We start from the raw sequence: 15,224 nt of genomic DNA, 5'->3' as shown, positions 1-15,224 counted from the left end.
ACTACAAAAATAGTTTTTGTTATTAACACAAATGATCTTATAAGAAGCAAAACATTTTCTTTTCAAAAGCAGGATTTGTTCTAAGTCTAGGTTCACAAAGGTTTTCATTTCTATAAATATGAACTTAAGACTGTGAGAAATGGTTTATTCTTCTTCACACAAATATTTTCAAGGTAAGTAACTAAAAATGTACCCTTTTTTTGAGTAAATGGAAAGCTGGCCTTAATAGTCAAATTGATGAACATTCATAATGAGTTTTTAGAAATTTAGAATTATGCACTCATATATCTATATCTATATATACACATGTACATATTCATATACACACATATATATCTCTATATATCCACATACAGATATATAGATATATGCTGTTTAAGGCCTATCACCCTAAACAATCAGGGCAAAAAAAAATCAATATAAAACTATATAAATCATACAGATTTCTTCCCAAAACATAGCACAAAATGTATTCATTTAATATTTCAAGATTTGACACATTAAAAGAAAAAAACCTGCCAACACATTTCAGACAATATATGGTAATAAATAAAAGTTTCTTTTTTTAAAAAAAAAATCTCATATATTCCTTTTAAGTGCTGTGCACTTTCCATTTTTCTAAATGTGACTAACATTTTTCCATGGCAAATAATAGCAAAATTTAATAGCTGTACATTTTGGTAATGAAAATTACGCTGATAAATACACAAGGCATGTACATATCCACAGTATCTTTATTTTCACAGTTACCAAAAATAGAAATTGCATTCAACTCATATCTATAAACACTCTGATTCCTCACTGTATGGCTTTGAAGAAAGAGTAAGTCCAAAGTCTTTCCACAACCTGTATTTCAAATTTCTTTCTTCCATGTCTGCCCTCCACATGTGCCTTCCAGAAACTTTCTGCAATGTGCTCATGCTCTGAGATGATGGCAGAAAGGAAGCATTGGGTGGGGTGAGGCAGCCTGGGCTGGGGCATCTTCTTCCAGCCAGCTTTAGGAGGGCTGATCAAATCCAGTCTTTTTAATGTTATATTTTAAGGCAGTCCAAAAATCACTCAAATGCCCACACCTCTAGATCCTGAACTATGAAGTCTTCCTTTTTGGAAAGAATATCATTATTGATAGTGTTCAAGCATTGCTTCATCCATGGTATAAATCAGCATCTAGCCATAAACCAAATCGTCCCCCTCCACCACCAAGTTCTAAAGAACTTATGTCTCCATTGATAAAATACTAATTTTCTCCACTCCACTTAAAGACCTTGAAATGAGCATTGAATGTGTAGAGAAAATTTTGCCTGTGTCATAATAGTGGTCACTAAACTTGAAAGGATGAGTTGCATATGCTCCAAAAATCTGATTATCCCTATCTTTGATGACCAATAGGACAGGACTGTCTAGTGATGCTGATTTCCAGTAGAGTGTCTTCAAGCTGGTCCCGTGCTCTAATGTGCTATAGGCCAGTCTCCATGGATACACTTGCACCCTTGCAGGAAGGTGTCAGGCCAGCTGCTGAATGGGCATGTTCTCCAGGAGCACTCTGGGAGGCCGCAGGACGGGCAGCACCTCCTCGTCCTCGTCTTCATAGTAGCTGCACGTGCTCTTCCTGTGCTTTGCCTCCTCAATGGTGATGAACTCCCTGTTCTTGGTTGTTGGCTCATTGAAGACATTGTCAATCATGTTCAGTTCTTCCTTCTCCACCACCACAAAGCCTTGCTCTTTGGCATCTTTACCATGGACATCAGGAGACCACTCAACAAAGAATGTGTACAAATGATCCACCCTCTCCCGGGGAACAGCAAACCAGTACTCTGGCTGCTTTCCTCATTTGCTGTACTGCTGGACCATGGCTGAAGTGTGAATGGCAAAGGATTTTCTCATTGGTTTTCCCACTCTGATGCACAGGAACATGGGTGGGATCTTGCTTTTTTCTTCTTTTGAAGGAAGTATATTTTCAATGGGTACCTGAATTCTCTTTAACAGCCACAACTGAACTTCAGATTTATTATCCACTTGTGCACCTTGACAGCTGTTGTCCAGAGTAGATTTCAAAGAGGAGTCTAGAGACTCTTTAATCACATTTTCTTCTGTAGAAGAGTTTTAGTTTTACCAGGAGGGTCTCTCTCTCTTTCACCCAGGTCTTATCTGGCTCTTTATTGCCCTCAGTCAGGAGATCACCTGCCTGAGAAAGAGAACTACTAAGGGTAATGTCCATTCCCCCAGTTCAATACTTTTTCCATCACTTAATTCTGTTTTCTGCAAATTTTCAGATACCTGTGACCTTCTTTGTTTTTATTTAGGTAATATTCAATGAGTTTAACTTTATCTATATCTTCATATATGTTCAGTGTGTTTTCTACTTGGCTTTCTGGTGAACCAAACTGCTTGTCCACTCCTGCCATTATATCTTGCTTCTCACAGGTTTCTAAATCTAGTGCTCCCTTCACTTCAACATCATTCTCTGCAATACCTTTAAATAATTTTTTTAAGTATGAACCTAGAATTTTATAACTGGAAGACACATCTTTCAAAAATGAAGGTGTAATAAAGACATTTTCAGATGTACACAAATTGAAAGAATTCATCACCAGAAGTCTCACACTAGAAGAAATGTTAAAGGAAGTCTTTCTGATAGAAGGAAAATGTTACCAGATAAATATCTGATCTATCCAAAGAAATGAAGATCACTAGAAATGTTACAATATGGGTATATGTAAAGATGGTTTTTCCTTATTATGTAAGTCTTTATGAAAGAAAAAGAGACTGTTTATCTGGAGGTTTCCACAAAATGATAGTATATTCTTATTTAATAATAACATATACTGCATATATAATTACATATATAATAATAAATATATAATTAAATGTATGAATATGCATATTTACACATGTAATTATAATAAGGCATTACATGGCATGCAACATATGTAAAGTTAAAATGCATGTGGGGGCTACAGTGATTAAAACATTATGTTATTGTCACAAAGATGTACAGATGGATAAAGAAGAAGAACAGAATAAAAAATCTAGAAGTAAACCCATACCTACATAGAAAAATAATTTTTACAAAGGCACAAAGGTAATGCAGTGGAGACATTATAGCCTTTCCAACAAGTTGTGCTGGACAATCGGATATTTATATGCAAGAAAAATAAAAAAATTAATTAAAAAATGTTGAATTAATCAAAATAGACAATAGACCTAAATTAAAATATAAAGTTATAAAACTTCCAAAAGAAAACTTAGGAGAAAATTTCATGTGCTTAGCTTAGGCAAAGACATCTTGGAAACAACAAAGCACAATCTATAAAATAACAAATTGCTACCTAAGCTTTTAGGTATAACAGGCCTTTGGCTCAGTAGATCTCCATCTTACAAATGTTTCCATGCCTACGTCTTCATATCTAAACTGTTGCCCAGTCACATGTTTTCCGGTGAGGCCTGACCTGAATACACTGTTTTAAATTGTACACCATCCTGTATCCCATAGCTCTTCCATTAACTGTACCTGCCTTGTGTTTCCCATGTATCTTACCCTCTAACCTATTATCTAATTTGCCTATTACCAGTGCATGTCATTATTATTTACTACTCACTTAAACAGTGTGGTGCACAAGGAATATTGCAAAGTAGATACTTAAGAAGTCTTTGTTAACAAAATCAGGAGAACCCATTGTCCGAAAAACACCCCAAATGTTAATTGGTTGTCTCTGGGGAGCAGGAACTGGGGACAGAAATGGGAAGATAGAGTACCATATAAGTATTTGTAAATGAGTTGATGATTAAATTAGATACATTATTATGATTATTTAAAACTTACTTTTAGTGAAACAAAGATGACCTATTATTGCTTATAATCAAAGCAACAAGCATTCCACATTGGTTGTTTCCTGCTTTCTTGTCTAAGGGTTGCTGAAGTAGAATATCACTTTCTTAGAAAATCTTTCACTGAGATGATCCTGCGATTTATCACCCGAACGGGGAGCTTTGGGGAGTCCCAAATGGCAAACTGGATGGTACTCTCAGATACAGGTCCAAAGTGGGATTCTGCTATGTAGAACTGCATGCCTATGATCCACAGGAAATGTTGAGATTCTGTGTACTTGTAGAATTCTAACCGGTGAATTTTTGAATGAGAGTAAACAGAAATACTTCATATAGGTTCAGATTTTAATCAGGCATTCTGAAGTCAGAGAAGACGTTCTGAAAACTGATAAGGCTTTGAATCTGTATCGTGGCAAAACCAATAAAGGCCTGAGCACATTTGCTGCCAAAACCCTTGAAGTCTTTAGTCAGTCCTCTTAGTATGAATGTTCACAAATTTTACTGCAGAAACAGTAGTGCACATGAATATTGCTTTCTGCCCACGCAAAATATTATGTAATATACATTATAAGCAACTTATGATCTTTATACAATTAGAAAAATTAAAAATTCTGAAACAAATCTGATCCCATATATTTCAGTTAAGAAATTGTGAAATTACATATATTTTTTACTTTAGGATTCTGAGGGTTAAAATGGAAGGCAACTTTTTTTTTTTTTTTTGGTACAGAAAGCTTTTATTATATTTAGAATTATTTCTTTAGGATAGAGTCCCAGAACAAAGATCACGAAGTACAAACATTTTTAAATGTTTGTACTTTAAAAATGACACTTTAAAAATTACTTTCCAGCAGGACATGGTGATGCATGACTATAATGTCAGCACTTTGAAGGTCCAGGAGTTTGAGACCAGCCTGGGCAACATAGCAAGAACCTGCCTCTATTATTATTTTATAAAACTTTAAAAATATCTTAAAAATTAAAAAATTACTTCCCAAAGCATTTGCTAGTATACACGTCCACCAGCAATATGAGTCTCTGTCTCTCATTATTTTTCAAAATATGAGCAATTTATTGGGGTGGAAGATATTTTGAGGCACTGTCATATTTTGGGATGATGTGTCCTGAGCCCCAACAGAACATATTCTGAATCCCAAACCTTGAAATTGGCTAAGACCCAAAAAGTCAGTCATTTGCATTTGGCAGATTAAATGAAACAAATCACCTTTCCCTCAACTGACCATTCTCCATCAGGGATCACAAAGGACCAGAAAAAGGCTAGGGACTCTGGTGGAAGTCTGGGATACTGTGAGGTCATTGCAAATGGCTTTTTTTCTTTTTTTTTTAATATTTATAAAAAAGGGGTACATGTGAAGCACGTGCAAGATGGTTGTAGAGGTATACACATGGCAGTGCGATTTGCTGGGAAGGCAACATTTTAGGAGGAAATTGCATCATTTTGCTCAAGTCAGCCTTTCACTGATGGTTGAGACATGGAGAAGATGCTATGATTTAGCACTTGATCAGGAAGAAAGTGGAGGCCACCGAATCCCCATTGCAGGGGTATGGCAATGCTGGAATTTCACAGCCAAACACTGTTTATTTAGGGATTTATATTTTCCAAGCTTTTATTTTTTAATGTTCTCAAACTTTCCTTCTCATCTAGACCTTCAAAAACAATTCCTGTAGCATCAACCTGAAAAATATGTGTGGTAGGACAAATAACAAGATTCTAGAAAAAAAATGAGTAACATCCTCATGTATAGGAATAATAATATCTTTCTTAACTGGGCAGGGTGATTCAGTGAGGATAAAACTTCCTTTTTATGTTGTTAGCCTCTGAATTTCTGATATTTTCCTGTCATTTCAATTCTCTCTAGGGCCCATTACTGTCCGATTCCGGCAGTTGACCCTGGTGACTTCACAGCAGCAAACACTGCGGGCGTTCCCAACTCACAAGGCAAACTCTGTATATGGGCACATCACCTGCAGGTCCAGCTGTCTGTCATGTCATTCCCATATTGAAGGAACATAATCTGTTATTAAGCCAATTCAGCCCTAGAAGAAGGAAGAAGTTTCCACTGTGCGATCTTTGAGTTTGGAAAACTGGATTTGAGAGGTATAAATAAAGCTAAATTCTTATAGAACTTAAACAGCATCATGGTTATCATGTATTTTTTAAATAAACATTTCGTTTGAAAGTTTTTTTAGATTTAGAGCAAAGTTGCAAAGATAGTATAGAGTGTTTCCCTATACCCTCACCAAGTTTGAGTTTCTCCTTCTGGTGGTGACTTATGTTACCGTAGGACATGTGTCAAGGTAAAGAAACCAATATTAGTACATTCTATTAACTAAACCTCAGAGTGTCTTCAATCTGACCAGTTTTTCTATCAATGCCTCCTTGGATCAATGGATCCAATACCCTGGATCCAGTCTAGGGTAGAAGATTGCATTTAGCTATTTTGTCTCCTAAATCTTGCCTGGTCTGTGAGCATTTGTAAGTCCTTCTGTGTTTTTCATCACCTAGCCAGTTTTAAGAAGCACTGGTGAGGTATTTTTAGAAAGTATCTCAAATTGAGATGTTTTACAGTTTTTTTTTTTTTCATAATTAGACTGGAGTTAATGGGGTTTTCCAAAAGAATAGCACTGAGAGAAAGTGTCCTCTTCATGACATTATATCAGAGGGAAATGTGGTATCTCCTGGGGATGTTAACCTTGTTCACTTGGTTAAAGTACTGGGTGCCATGTTTCTCACTGTGAGTCATAAACACAGTCCATCCTCTAAAGAATGCGGGAGCCAAGGTCCATCTCTTGAAAAAGAAATTACTACACACACAGTTTAGATTTTTCATTGTACAAATTTGTCTATTGTTTCTACTTATAATTTATCTTATGTCAGTATAGTCATATTTGTATTTATTTCACATTTTAGGTTACAGTGGAATATTCTGTTGTTGTTGTTGTTGTTGTTGTTGCTCGAATTTTTTTTGCTTTGACCATTGGAAGTTTCTCAAATTTGGCTTCTCTGTCTCTTTGACATGCCCTCATCTATTCGTTTTCTTGAACATTTCCTTTTGTTATGGCACTAAAAGATGCTCCAGGCTCATTTTGTATCAGCTCTAGTACAGATTATTTCTCAAAAGAATTCTTAGTCCTTCTCCTGGCTAATCATATTTTAAAATCAAAATCTGGGCACTGGAAGTGCTTCTTGTTACCGAGATGTCATTGCTTCTAGGCTCTTTCAGCAGCCAAAACTTGGTAAAGTATGTTCCAATTTATGTATACTAACATATCTATAATTGTTTCTGTCACTTTCTTGTTAAAGATATTCTGCAATGTATCTCTCTATGTTAAATCTACATAAGTTCATACTGATGTCCCCAATCTAGTCTAGTAACATAGGGTTCATTCTTACCATTTTGATTATCTGTGGTTTTCCTCTGTGACTATGAGAATCTTGAGATTCTCATAGGTGATTCTCATCATCCCAGGAGAAAGTATTTACCACCTAGAGTACAGGGTTTATATACAGTTACTTTTGTTATAGCCCTTAAACTTTTCAGTTAAAACACTGTTACCCACAGGTACTTAGGCCAGCTCCATGTTACCTGTTTTTGGTGCACTTATGCCATACATTTGTAACACAGAAGGATTCATTTGTTACAGTCTGCATGTTATTGCTGGATCCCTAATATGGTTGATTTGTTGTGGGTCTGTGTGTGTCCATTAAAGGTACTTGTAGTAATGTAAAGTGCTAGTGATTTTATTAATAAAAAATGGTTATTTAGTCTGGGCAACATGGCAAAACTTCATCTCTAAAATAAATACAAAAATAACTGGGCGTGGTGGTGCATGCCTGTGGTCTCAGCTACTTGGTAAGGCTGAGGTGGGAGAATCACTTGAGCCCAGGAGGAAAAGGTTGCAGTGAGCTGAGATTGTGCCACTGCCCTCCAGGCTGGGGGAAAGAGCCAGATCCTGTCTCAAAATGAAAAAGAAAATGGTTATTGACTACTCACTACTTCCTGACTACCTTTATCATAAGAAGAATTTTTTCAAATTTTATTCATTTACATGCATAGGAGTTTTAAAGATGATAATGAAACCAAATATTTTGTATATGTGTACCTGTGTACTATTATGCATCACATGTAGTGCTTACCCAATAGTTTCTTCACTATAATTTTTAATTATAATTGTATAAGTAAGACATCTGTATGCATGTTTCTAACAAAAGAAACATGTTTTAACATATACATATGTATTTTAATACATCCTTTCAAAAGTGTGATTAATCAAGTAAAATTTTGTTTTAATTCTAAATTTTACTCATTCAGTATGTCCATATAATAAATTAAAAATAAAATTAAAGATGAAAACCAGTTTTCTGAATTAGGCATTCACCTTACAGAGGCAATATATGTAGTGGTGAACTTTGAAAATACTCCATTATTACTCCATTAATACACTCCATTAATACTATGACTCACCCAAAGTTAAATAGCCAATAAATAATAAGTTTTCTTAATCAAAACTAATCAAAAAATAATTAATTAGTTTTTCTAATCAAAACACACTCTCATAATATTAATAGTACAAAATCAAAGGAACAGTAGAGGAATGAATAAAGATAACATTTTTAAAGCATCAGAAGGCTACTACATGTAACACGATACTATATAGATATAGATACTGATATAGATACTTGTGTATTTTCATAGACTTTTAGTACATTTGTAAATGCAAATATAATCTATTTTGTTGCATTTATCTAAATTATATATGCAAAATTTATAAATTCCTAACTCTAAATATCTATAAATAGCACATTCAGCCATTTGCTTAAAGATTTACTGTTATGAAAAAAAGGAATTAGAATTTTTCAGGTAGTATCTTATTGTAACTGTAAATTGAACACAATTATTGGAAATTGCTTCATGTCAATGCAGAGTACTTAATAATTCAGGGTTATTTTATAATTGAATGTTTATGTCAAGTTCAACGTTAGTGAGGGATGTTGGAAAACATTAGAAATAATGTACAAGGAACTTGCATGCTACTGGGACTTCTGCTACTTGGCACAGTATCTTGTAATTGTGTGATAACTACATATCATAAATCATATTGCAAGAGTCTTCATTGTCATTATTATTTATTATTTTTGAGTGTCCATTAGATTTGTGTTACTTTTAAAAATTATTTAAATGCTTTAAACTCTCTTTCCAAGAAAATCAAACAAACGTGCATCTCAATCTACAAACAGGAAACTAAATCAAATCAGCACACAATGTACATGTGTATGCATATCTCTACTCACATATAGTTATATCTATGTATATACATGCTTACGTGAGCTCACATAATTACACGTATGTTTGTGTCTGTATATACATACAAACATTAATACATACATCTATTTGAGTAAATGGTTAGGCTGAATCCACTTGAAGATGTTTAAAGCTGCAAATGATAATTCTGCAACTATCTACTAACATACAGTCTTTGAAGAGAATTAAAATCCCCAATGAAATTAGTGAATGGGCAAAATATATTTCTATGATTAAAGCATGGCTCTGTTGAGTCAAAAATGGAAGGTAACTAGATATTGATGACACAAAGACTCATCGATCAGCATAGCTTGCCTCATAGAAGAAGGGATGAAGGCCATAAGCAAGAAGGTAGTTAATCAACATCTTTAGCACAGATAAAATAACATTTGTCTTGCAATATGGTTGTGGGATGGACTTTAAGGTGTAGTGTAATAAAGGACTGTGATGCAGAGTTGTCTGGGGCCAAACGGTAGCTCTGCCATTCACTGCCAACCTCAGGCAAGGTTTCTAGCCTCTATGTACCTCACTTTTCTCATGACCACAATAACAGATATGGTTGTTGTGATTAATACATGAAAGAGGATGAAATAATGCCTGGTAAGCACTTTACCAATGATTGCTATTATTACTTTTTATTATGATTATTATTATTTTGTTGACATAGCAAATATATTCTGGCTAACTACATTGTTCGTCTTATTTATTCTTAAATAAAAGGGCACTTTTAATGTCATTTATCAAAAGAGCACCACCATGCATCAGATAGTGCAAGGAAGCATATGAAAAATTATATTTTTAATGTTAATGAATATTTTTGTTGCATAAAAACAGCCATAAGCATGTCCTTTAGTGTCTTTCATTTTGGCTACTTTTTCCTACAGATTGGAATAATGGATGTTTGAGATTAGCAGAAAATATTTCTGTAATGTCAGTAATTTCCCCGTATAGCCAGCTTTTTTCTTAGTGTAGGATTAATTTTCAAAAACAATTATTCACTGCAAGTCATGGCATTATGATACAAAACTGCAAGGGTAGAGTTGTTTTCTTAGATGAATTTGGTTCCTGGCATTTGAAGAATATAAGTAGTGGAGGAGGTGCAAGGTTAAAAATATATGGCTCCAGAAGCCAGTCGGTGGGAAATATTATTTTATTTATCAGAGTTGTAGAATTGCAAGCAGAAAAATATATTTCTATCAACAAATAGTCAAAATGGAAACACCTCTTAAGAATGTTCTTGACAAGACAACATAAACATTTTCAAAATATCTGCAAGCTGAATTATTTCTATATTAAATTGACAAAAATTATTCAACATTTAGGTGTAGATGTGACATAAAATTTCAAATTATACCAATTTTAAATCAATTTAATGAGGATTAATAGGTTCTTAGAATGTTCAAAAATATGATTGACAGAGGTAATGTCATATTAGGAGAAGATTAACATTTCTTGTTGATGCTTCATTAATACTCATAAGAATGATGATATGGTTTGGCTGTGTCCCCACCCAAATCTTACCTTGAGTTGTAATGATCCCCATGAGTGAAGGGTGGAGCCATGTAGAGATCACTGAATGATGGGGGTTGTTTTCCCCGAAATGTTCTCATAGTAGTGAATAAGTTTTATGAGATCTGATGATTTTATAAATGGGAGTTCCCCTACACAAGCCCTCTTGCCTGCTGCCATGTCAGATGTGCCTTTGCTTCTCCTTTGCCTTCTGCCATAATTGTGCACTCTCCACAGCCATGTGAAACTGTGAATCCATTAAACCTTTTTCCTTTATAAATTACCCAGTCTTGGGTATGTCTTTATTAGTAGAGTGAGAACAGGCTAATATAGATGAGAAACACATACTCCACATAGAAATAAAGAATATACTGGTTAACAAATGTTATCAACTCAATTTCCAAACTTAGTCAAAACACAAAAAAAGTTGTCATGAACTTTCATTGTATATTTTATATATAAAATAAATTTAATAATCTATTTTCTAAATTTATCACAGTATTAGAAATGCATGTAAGCAGAATTTTTTTCTAAAATAAACTAATAGCAAAAATTTAATTAACCATGTGAGGAAGAATAACAAATTAGAGATTCTTTTCTCTAAAAAATATTGTACAAAATTACTATTATAGATCATAAAATAGCATGTTGCAAAAAATTAATTAGAGAAATTATTACAGGTTTTTACTAACTAGATAATTAATTTAAAAAGTATTGTTATTTTCTGAATTTTTATATTTGTGTGTTTTTAAATATTTGTAATTATGATTTTTTTCTTATTCCAAACACATATTTTGGCTGCATGTGGTGGCTGATACCTGTGATCTCAGCACTTTGGGAAGCTGAGGAAGGAGGATTGCTTGAGGCCAGTAGTTAGAAACCAGCATTGGCAACATAGCCAGATCTCGTCTCTACGAAAAAATTTTACAATAGTCAGGCATGGTAGTACAGGCTTACAGTTCTAGCTACTCAGTAAGCTGAGGTGAGAGGATTGCTTGAGCCCATGAGATTGAGGCTGCAGTCAACCATAATTGTGCCACTGCACTCCAGACTGGGTAACAGAGTGAGACCACCTTAAAAAATAATAATAACATCAGCAAAGTCTCAGCATACAAAATCAATATGGAATAACCACAAGGATTCCTATACACCAATAACAGAACAATCAGAGAACCAAATCGAGAGCTAACTCCCATTCACAATTGCTACAAAGAGAATAAAATACCTAAGAATACAACTAACAAGGGTTGTGAAGGACCTCTTCAAGTAGAATTACAAACCACTGCTCAGGGAAATAAGAGAGGACACAAACAGATGGAAAACCATTCCATGCTCATGATTAGGAAGAATCAATATCATGAAAATGGCCATATTGCCCATAGTAATTTATAGTCAATGCTATTCCCGTCAAGCTACTATTGACTTTCTTCACAGAATTGCAAAAAAACCTACCTTAAACTTCATATGGAACCAAAGACAGCCTGCATAGCCAAACAATTCTAAGCAAAAAGAAGAAATCTGGAGGCATCATGCTACTTCAAACTACATTACAAATCTGCAGTACCCAAAACAGCATGGTACTGGAATCAAAACAGAGATATAAACCAATGGAACACAGCAGAGGTCTCAGAAGTAACACCACATATCTATAACCATCTGAAATTTGACAAACTCAACAAAAACAAGCAATGAGGAAAGGATTCCCAGTTTAGTAAATGGTGTTGGGAAAACTGGCTAGCCATATTGCAGAAAACTGAAACTGGACCTCTTCCTTACACCTTATACAAAAATTAACTCCAGATGGATTAAAGATTTAAACATAAGACCTAATGCCATAAAAACCCTAGAAGAAAGCTTAGGCAATACCAATCAAGACATAGGCATGGGCAAGGACTTCAGAATAAAATGCCAAAAGCAATGGCAACAAAAGCCAAAATAGGCAAATAGGATCTAATTGAACTTAAGAGATTTTGCACAGCAAAAGAAACTATTATTAGAGTTCACTGGCAACCAACAGAATGGGAAAAATATTTTGCAACCTATGCATCTGACAAAGGGCGAATATCCAGAATCAAAAAGAACTAAAACAAATTTACAAGAAAAAAACAACCCCATCAAAAAATAGGTGAAGGATATGAACAGACACTTTTCAAAAGAAGACATTTACATTTATGCAACCAACAAACATATGAAAAAAAAAAAAACTTTGCATTACTGGTCATCAGAGAAATGCAAATCCAAATCACATTGAGATACCATCTCAAGTCAGTTAGAATGGTGATCATTAAAATAATCAGAAGACCACAGGTGCTGGAGAGGATGTGGAGAAATAGGAATGCTTCTACACTGTTGGTGGGAGTGTAAATTAGTTTAACCATTGTGGAAGTCAATGTGGGGATTCCTCAAGGATCTAGAAATAGAAATATCATTTGACCCAGCAATCCCATTATTGGGTATATACCCAAAGGATTATAAATCGTTCTACTATAAAGACACATGCACACGTATGTTTATTGTAGCACTATTTACAATAGCAAAGACTTGGAATCAAACCAAATTCTGATCAATGATAGACTGGATAAAGAAAATGTGGCACATATATACCACAGTATACTATGCAGCCATAAAAAAGGATGAGTTCATGTCATTTGCAGGGACATGAATGAAGCTGGAAGCCATCATTCTCAGCAAACTAACACAGGAACAGAAAACCAAACACCACATGTTCTCATTTATAAGTGAGAGTTGTACAATAAGTACACATGAACACAGGGAGGGGAACATAACACACTGAGGCTTGTTGGGGGTGGGAGGATGCTAGGAAAGGAATAGCAAGGGTGAGGGCATTGGGGAGGGCTAACACTAGGAGAAATAAGTAAGGTAGATGACTGGGGGCATGGATGCAGCAAACCACCATGGCTATGAATACCTATATAGCAAACCTTCAGTTCTGCACATGTACTCCAGAAATTAAAGTATAATAAACAAATACAAAACTTAAAAATAATGACAGTTATAAAATAATAAATATACATATTTGCTTCCATACCAGCTTTGTAATAACAATTTCGTATGATTTTTCCTGAGAAATAAAAACATAATCCAGCCTTCCACATTTCAAAATGTCAGGTTCTACAAAATTTTAATGTTTTGGGGTTCAAGTGGCTATATTTGTATAAAGCTGTACAAGTGATTTTGAAGCACAGCAGGGGTTAGAAAGCATTGATATAAGAATCATAGAGACTTATATCAGAACTTTGGGTTTCTTTGTTGTTAAAGAGTGTAAATAATGCTTTCATTAGTTAGGGTATAAAGAAGCACAAGTTTAGAAAGGTTTTGTTTTGAATATGCTTTTAGACAAGGTTTGCTATCGCATTAACTTTGAAGACCATATCCATTTGCTTTTATGTTTAGCTTACTGTAGACTAAATTCTTGAACTCTTTCATTTAATGCTCTGCTTCTTAGAAAATTTTCTTTCCACATGTACTTGTACATTGGAAGCTTTGGAGTTCAAGTCGTACAGGAGTTTACTTTTATCTTTGTTAAATTTCATCCTGCTAGGTTTTACTGCATTTCTCTAATCCAAGCATGGCAGCAGTACCATGAATTTGTTCTGAACTCTTTCCCCTGCTTTCCCTACAAGCTGGCTATTTTGTACATTTATTTTATGGTATATGCATATTCTTATTTATTTTTCTCAATTGTTCTTACAACCAGGAGTGCATTTATAATAACTGTGAAGCATATTCCCTAAGATACCTGTCCATGGCAAAAATTGTACCCATCTTCTACCCAATTCATAGGTGGAAGCCCTCACTAACTCTAATGTGACGGTCTTTGGAGATGAGGCCTTTGGAAGGTAACCAGGTTTAGGTGAGGTCATGAAGTTGTATAATGAGATTAGTATTTACGAAGGAACCTATGAGCTTGCACTTTCTCTCTTTCCAAAGCACAAAAAATAACTTATGGTCCTGTGAGCATAGAGGGATTTGGCAGCTGCCTCTGAGCCAAGAAAAGTGGCTTTAGAATGAAAGCTACCTTATCAGCACCTTGATATTGCACCTGTGAGAAAGTTCTGTCATTTAACCCCCTCCCCCACAGTCTTTGGGATTTTGTTATGACAGCCCAAGCTGACTGAGTCAATATCTAGAAGGTTTGAGTCTGAACAGTGAGCAGGAAAGCGTTTGCTTTCTGCTCCTAAGGCTTGTATGGAATTAGAGTTTTGTGTTAGATAGACACATACACAAAGAGAAATGCACAGGCAGGTGAGTGTGGCTTGCACAGCTTATGACTATTCTATTATGAATGCTTATTGCTTTACCTTAAAGTTATCTGGAGAGGAATGTGCTGCAGCTCAGTGATTTGAAGGGTGATATAATCATTTTTATGACTTAAAGAATGGGAACCTTGTGTTACATGGAAAGCACAATCATTTTAATTTGAAACATTTGAACATATATTTTATAAAGTAAATAAAATTGCCAGTCACCAGGACCTGAATTAGTTAAAGATGCATATTTTCTTGGGGATAATTGCTACTCAGTACTATTTTAAATAGTGCT

The 15,224-nt window shown here is 34.7% G+C and overlaps 1 pseudogene; it reads right to left on the bottom strand.

Annotated features, from left to right (window-relative positions):
- Positions 1-1,055: 1,055 nt before the first annotated feature.
- On the bottom strand, positions 1,056-2,588 carry LOC100392028 (nuclear receptor coactivator 7 pseudogene; annotated as a pseudogene).
- Between the last annotated feature and the right edge of the window lie 12,636 nt (positions 2,589-15,224).

This window comes from Callithrix jacchus, chromosome 3 (assembly GCF_049354715.1).
Source record: "Callithrix jacchus isolate 240 chromosome 3, calJac240_pri, whole genome shotgun sequence".
NCBI lineage: Eukaryota > Metazoa > Chordata > Mammalia > Primates > Cebidae > Callithrix > Callithrix jacchus.
This window is presented reverse-complemented; position numbering and strand designations above follow the sequence as displayed.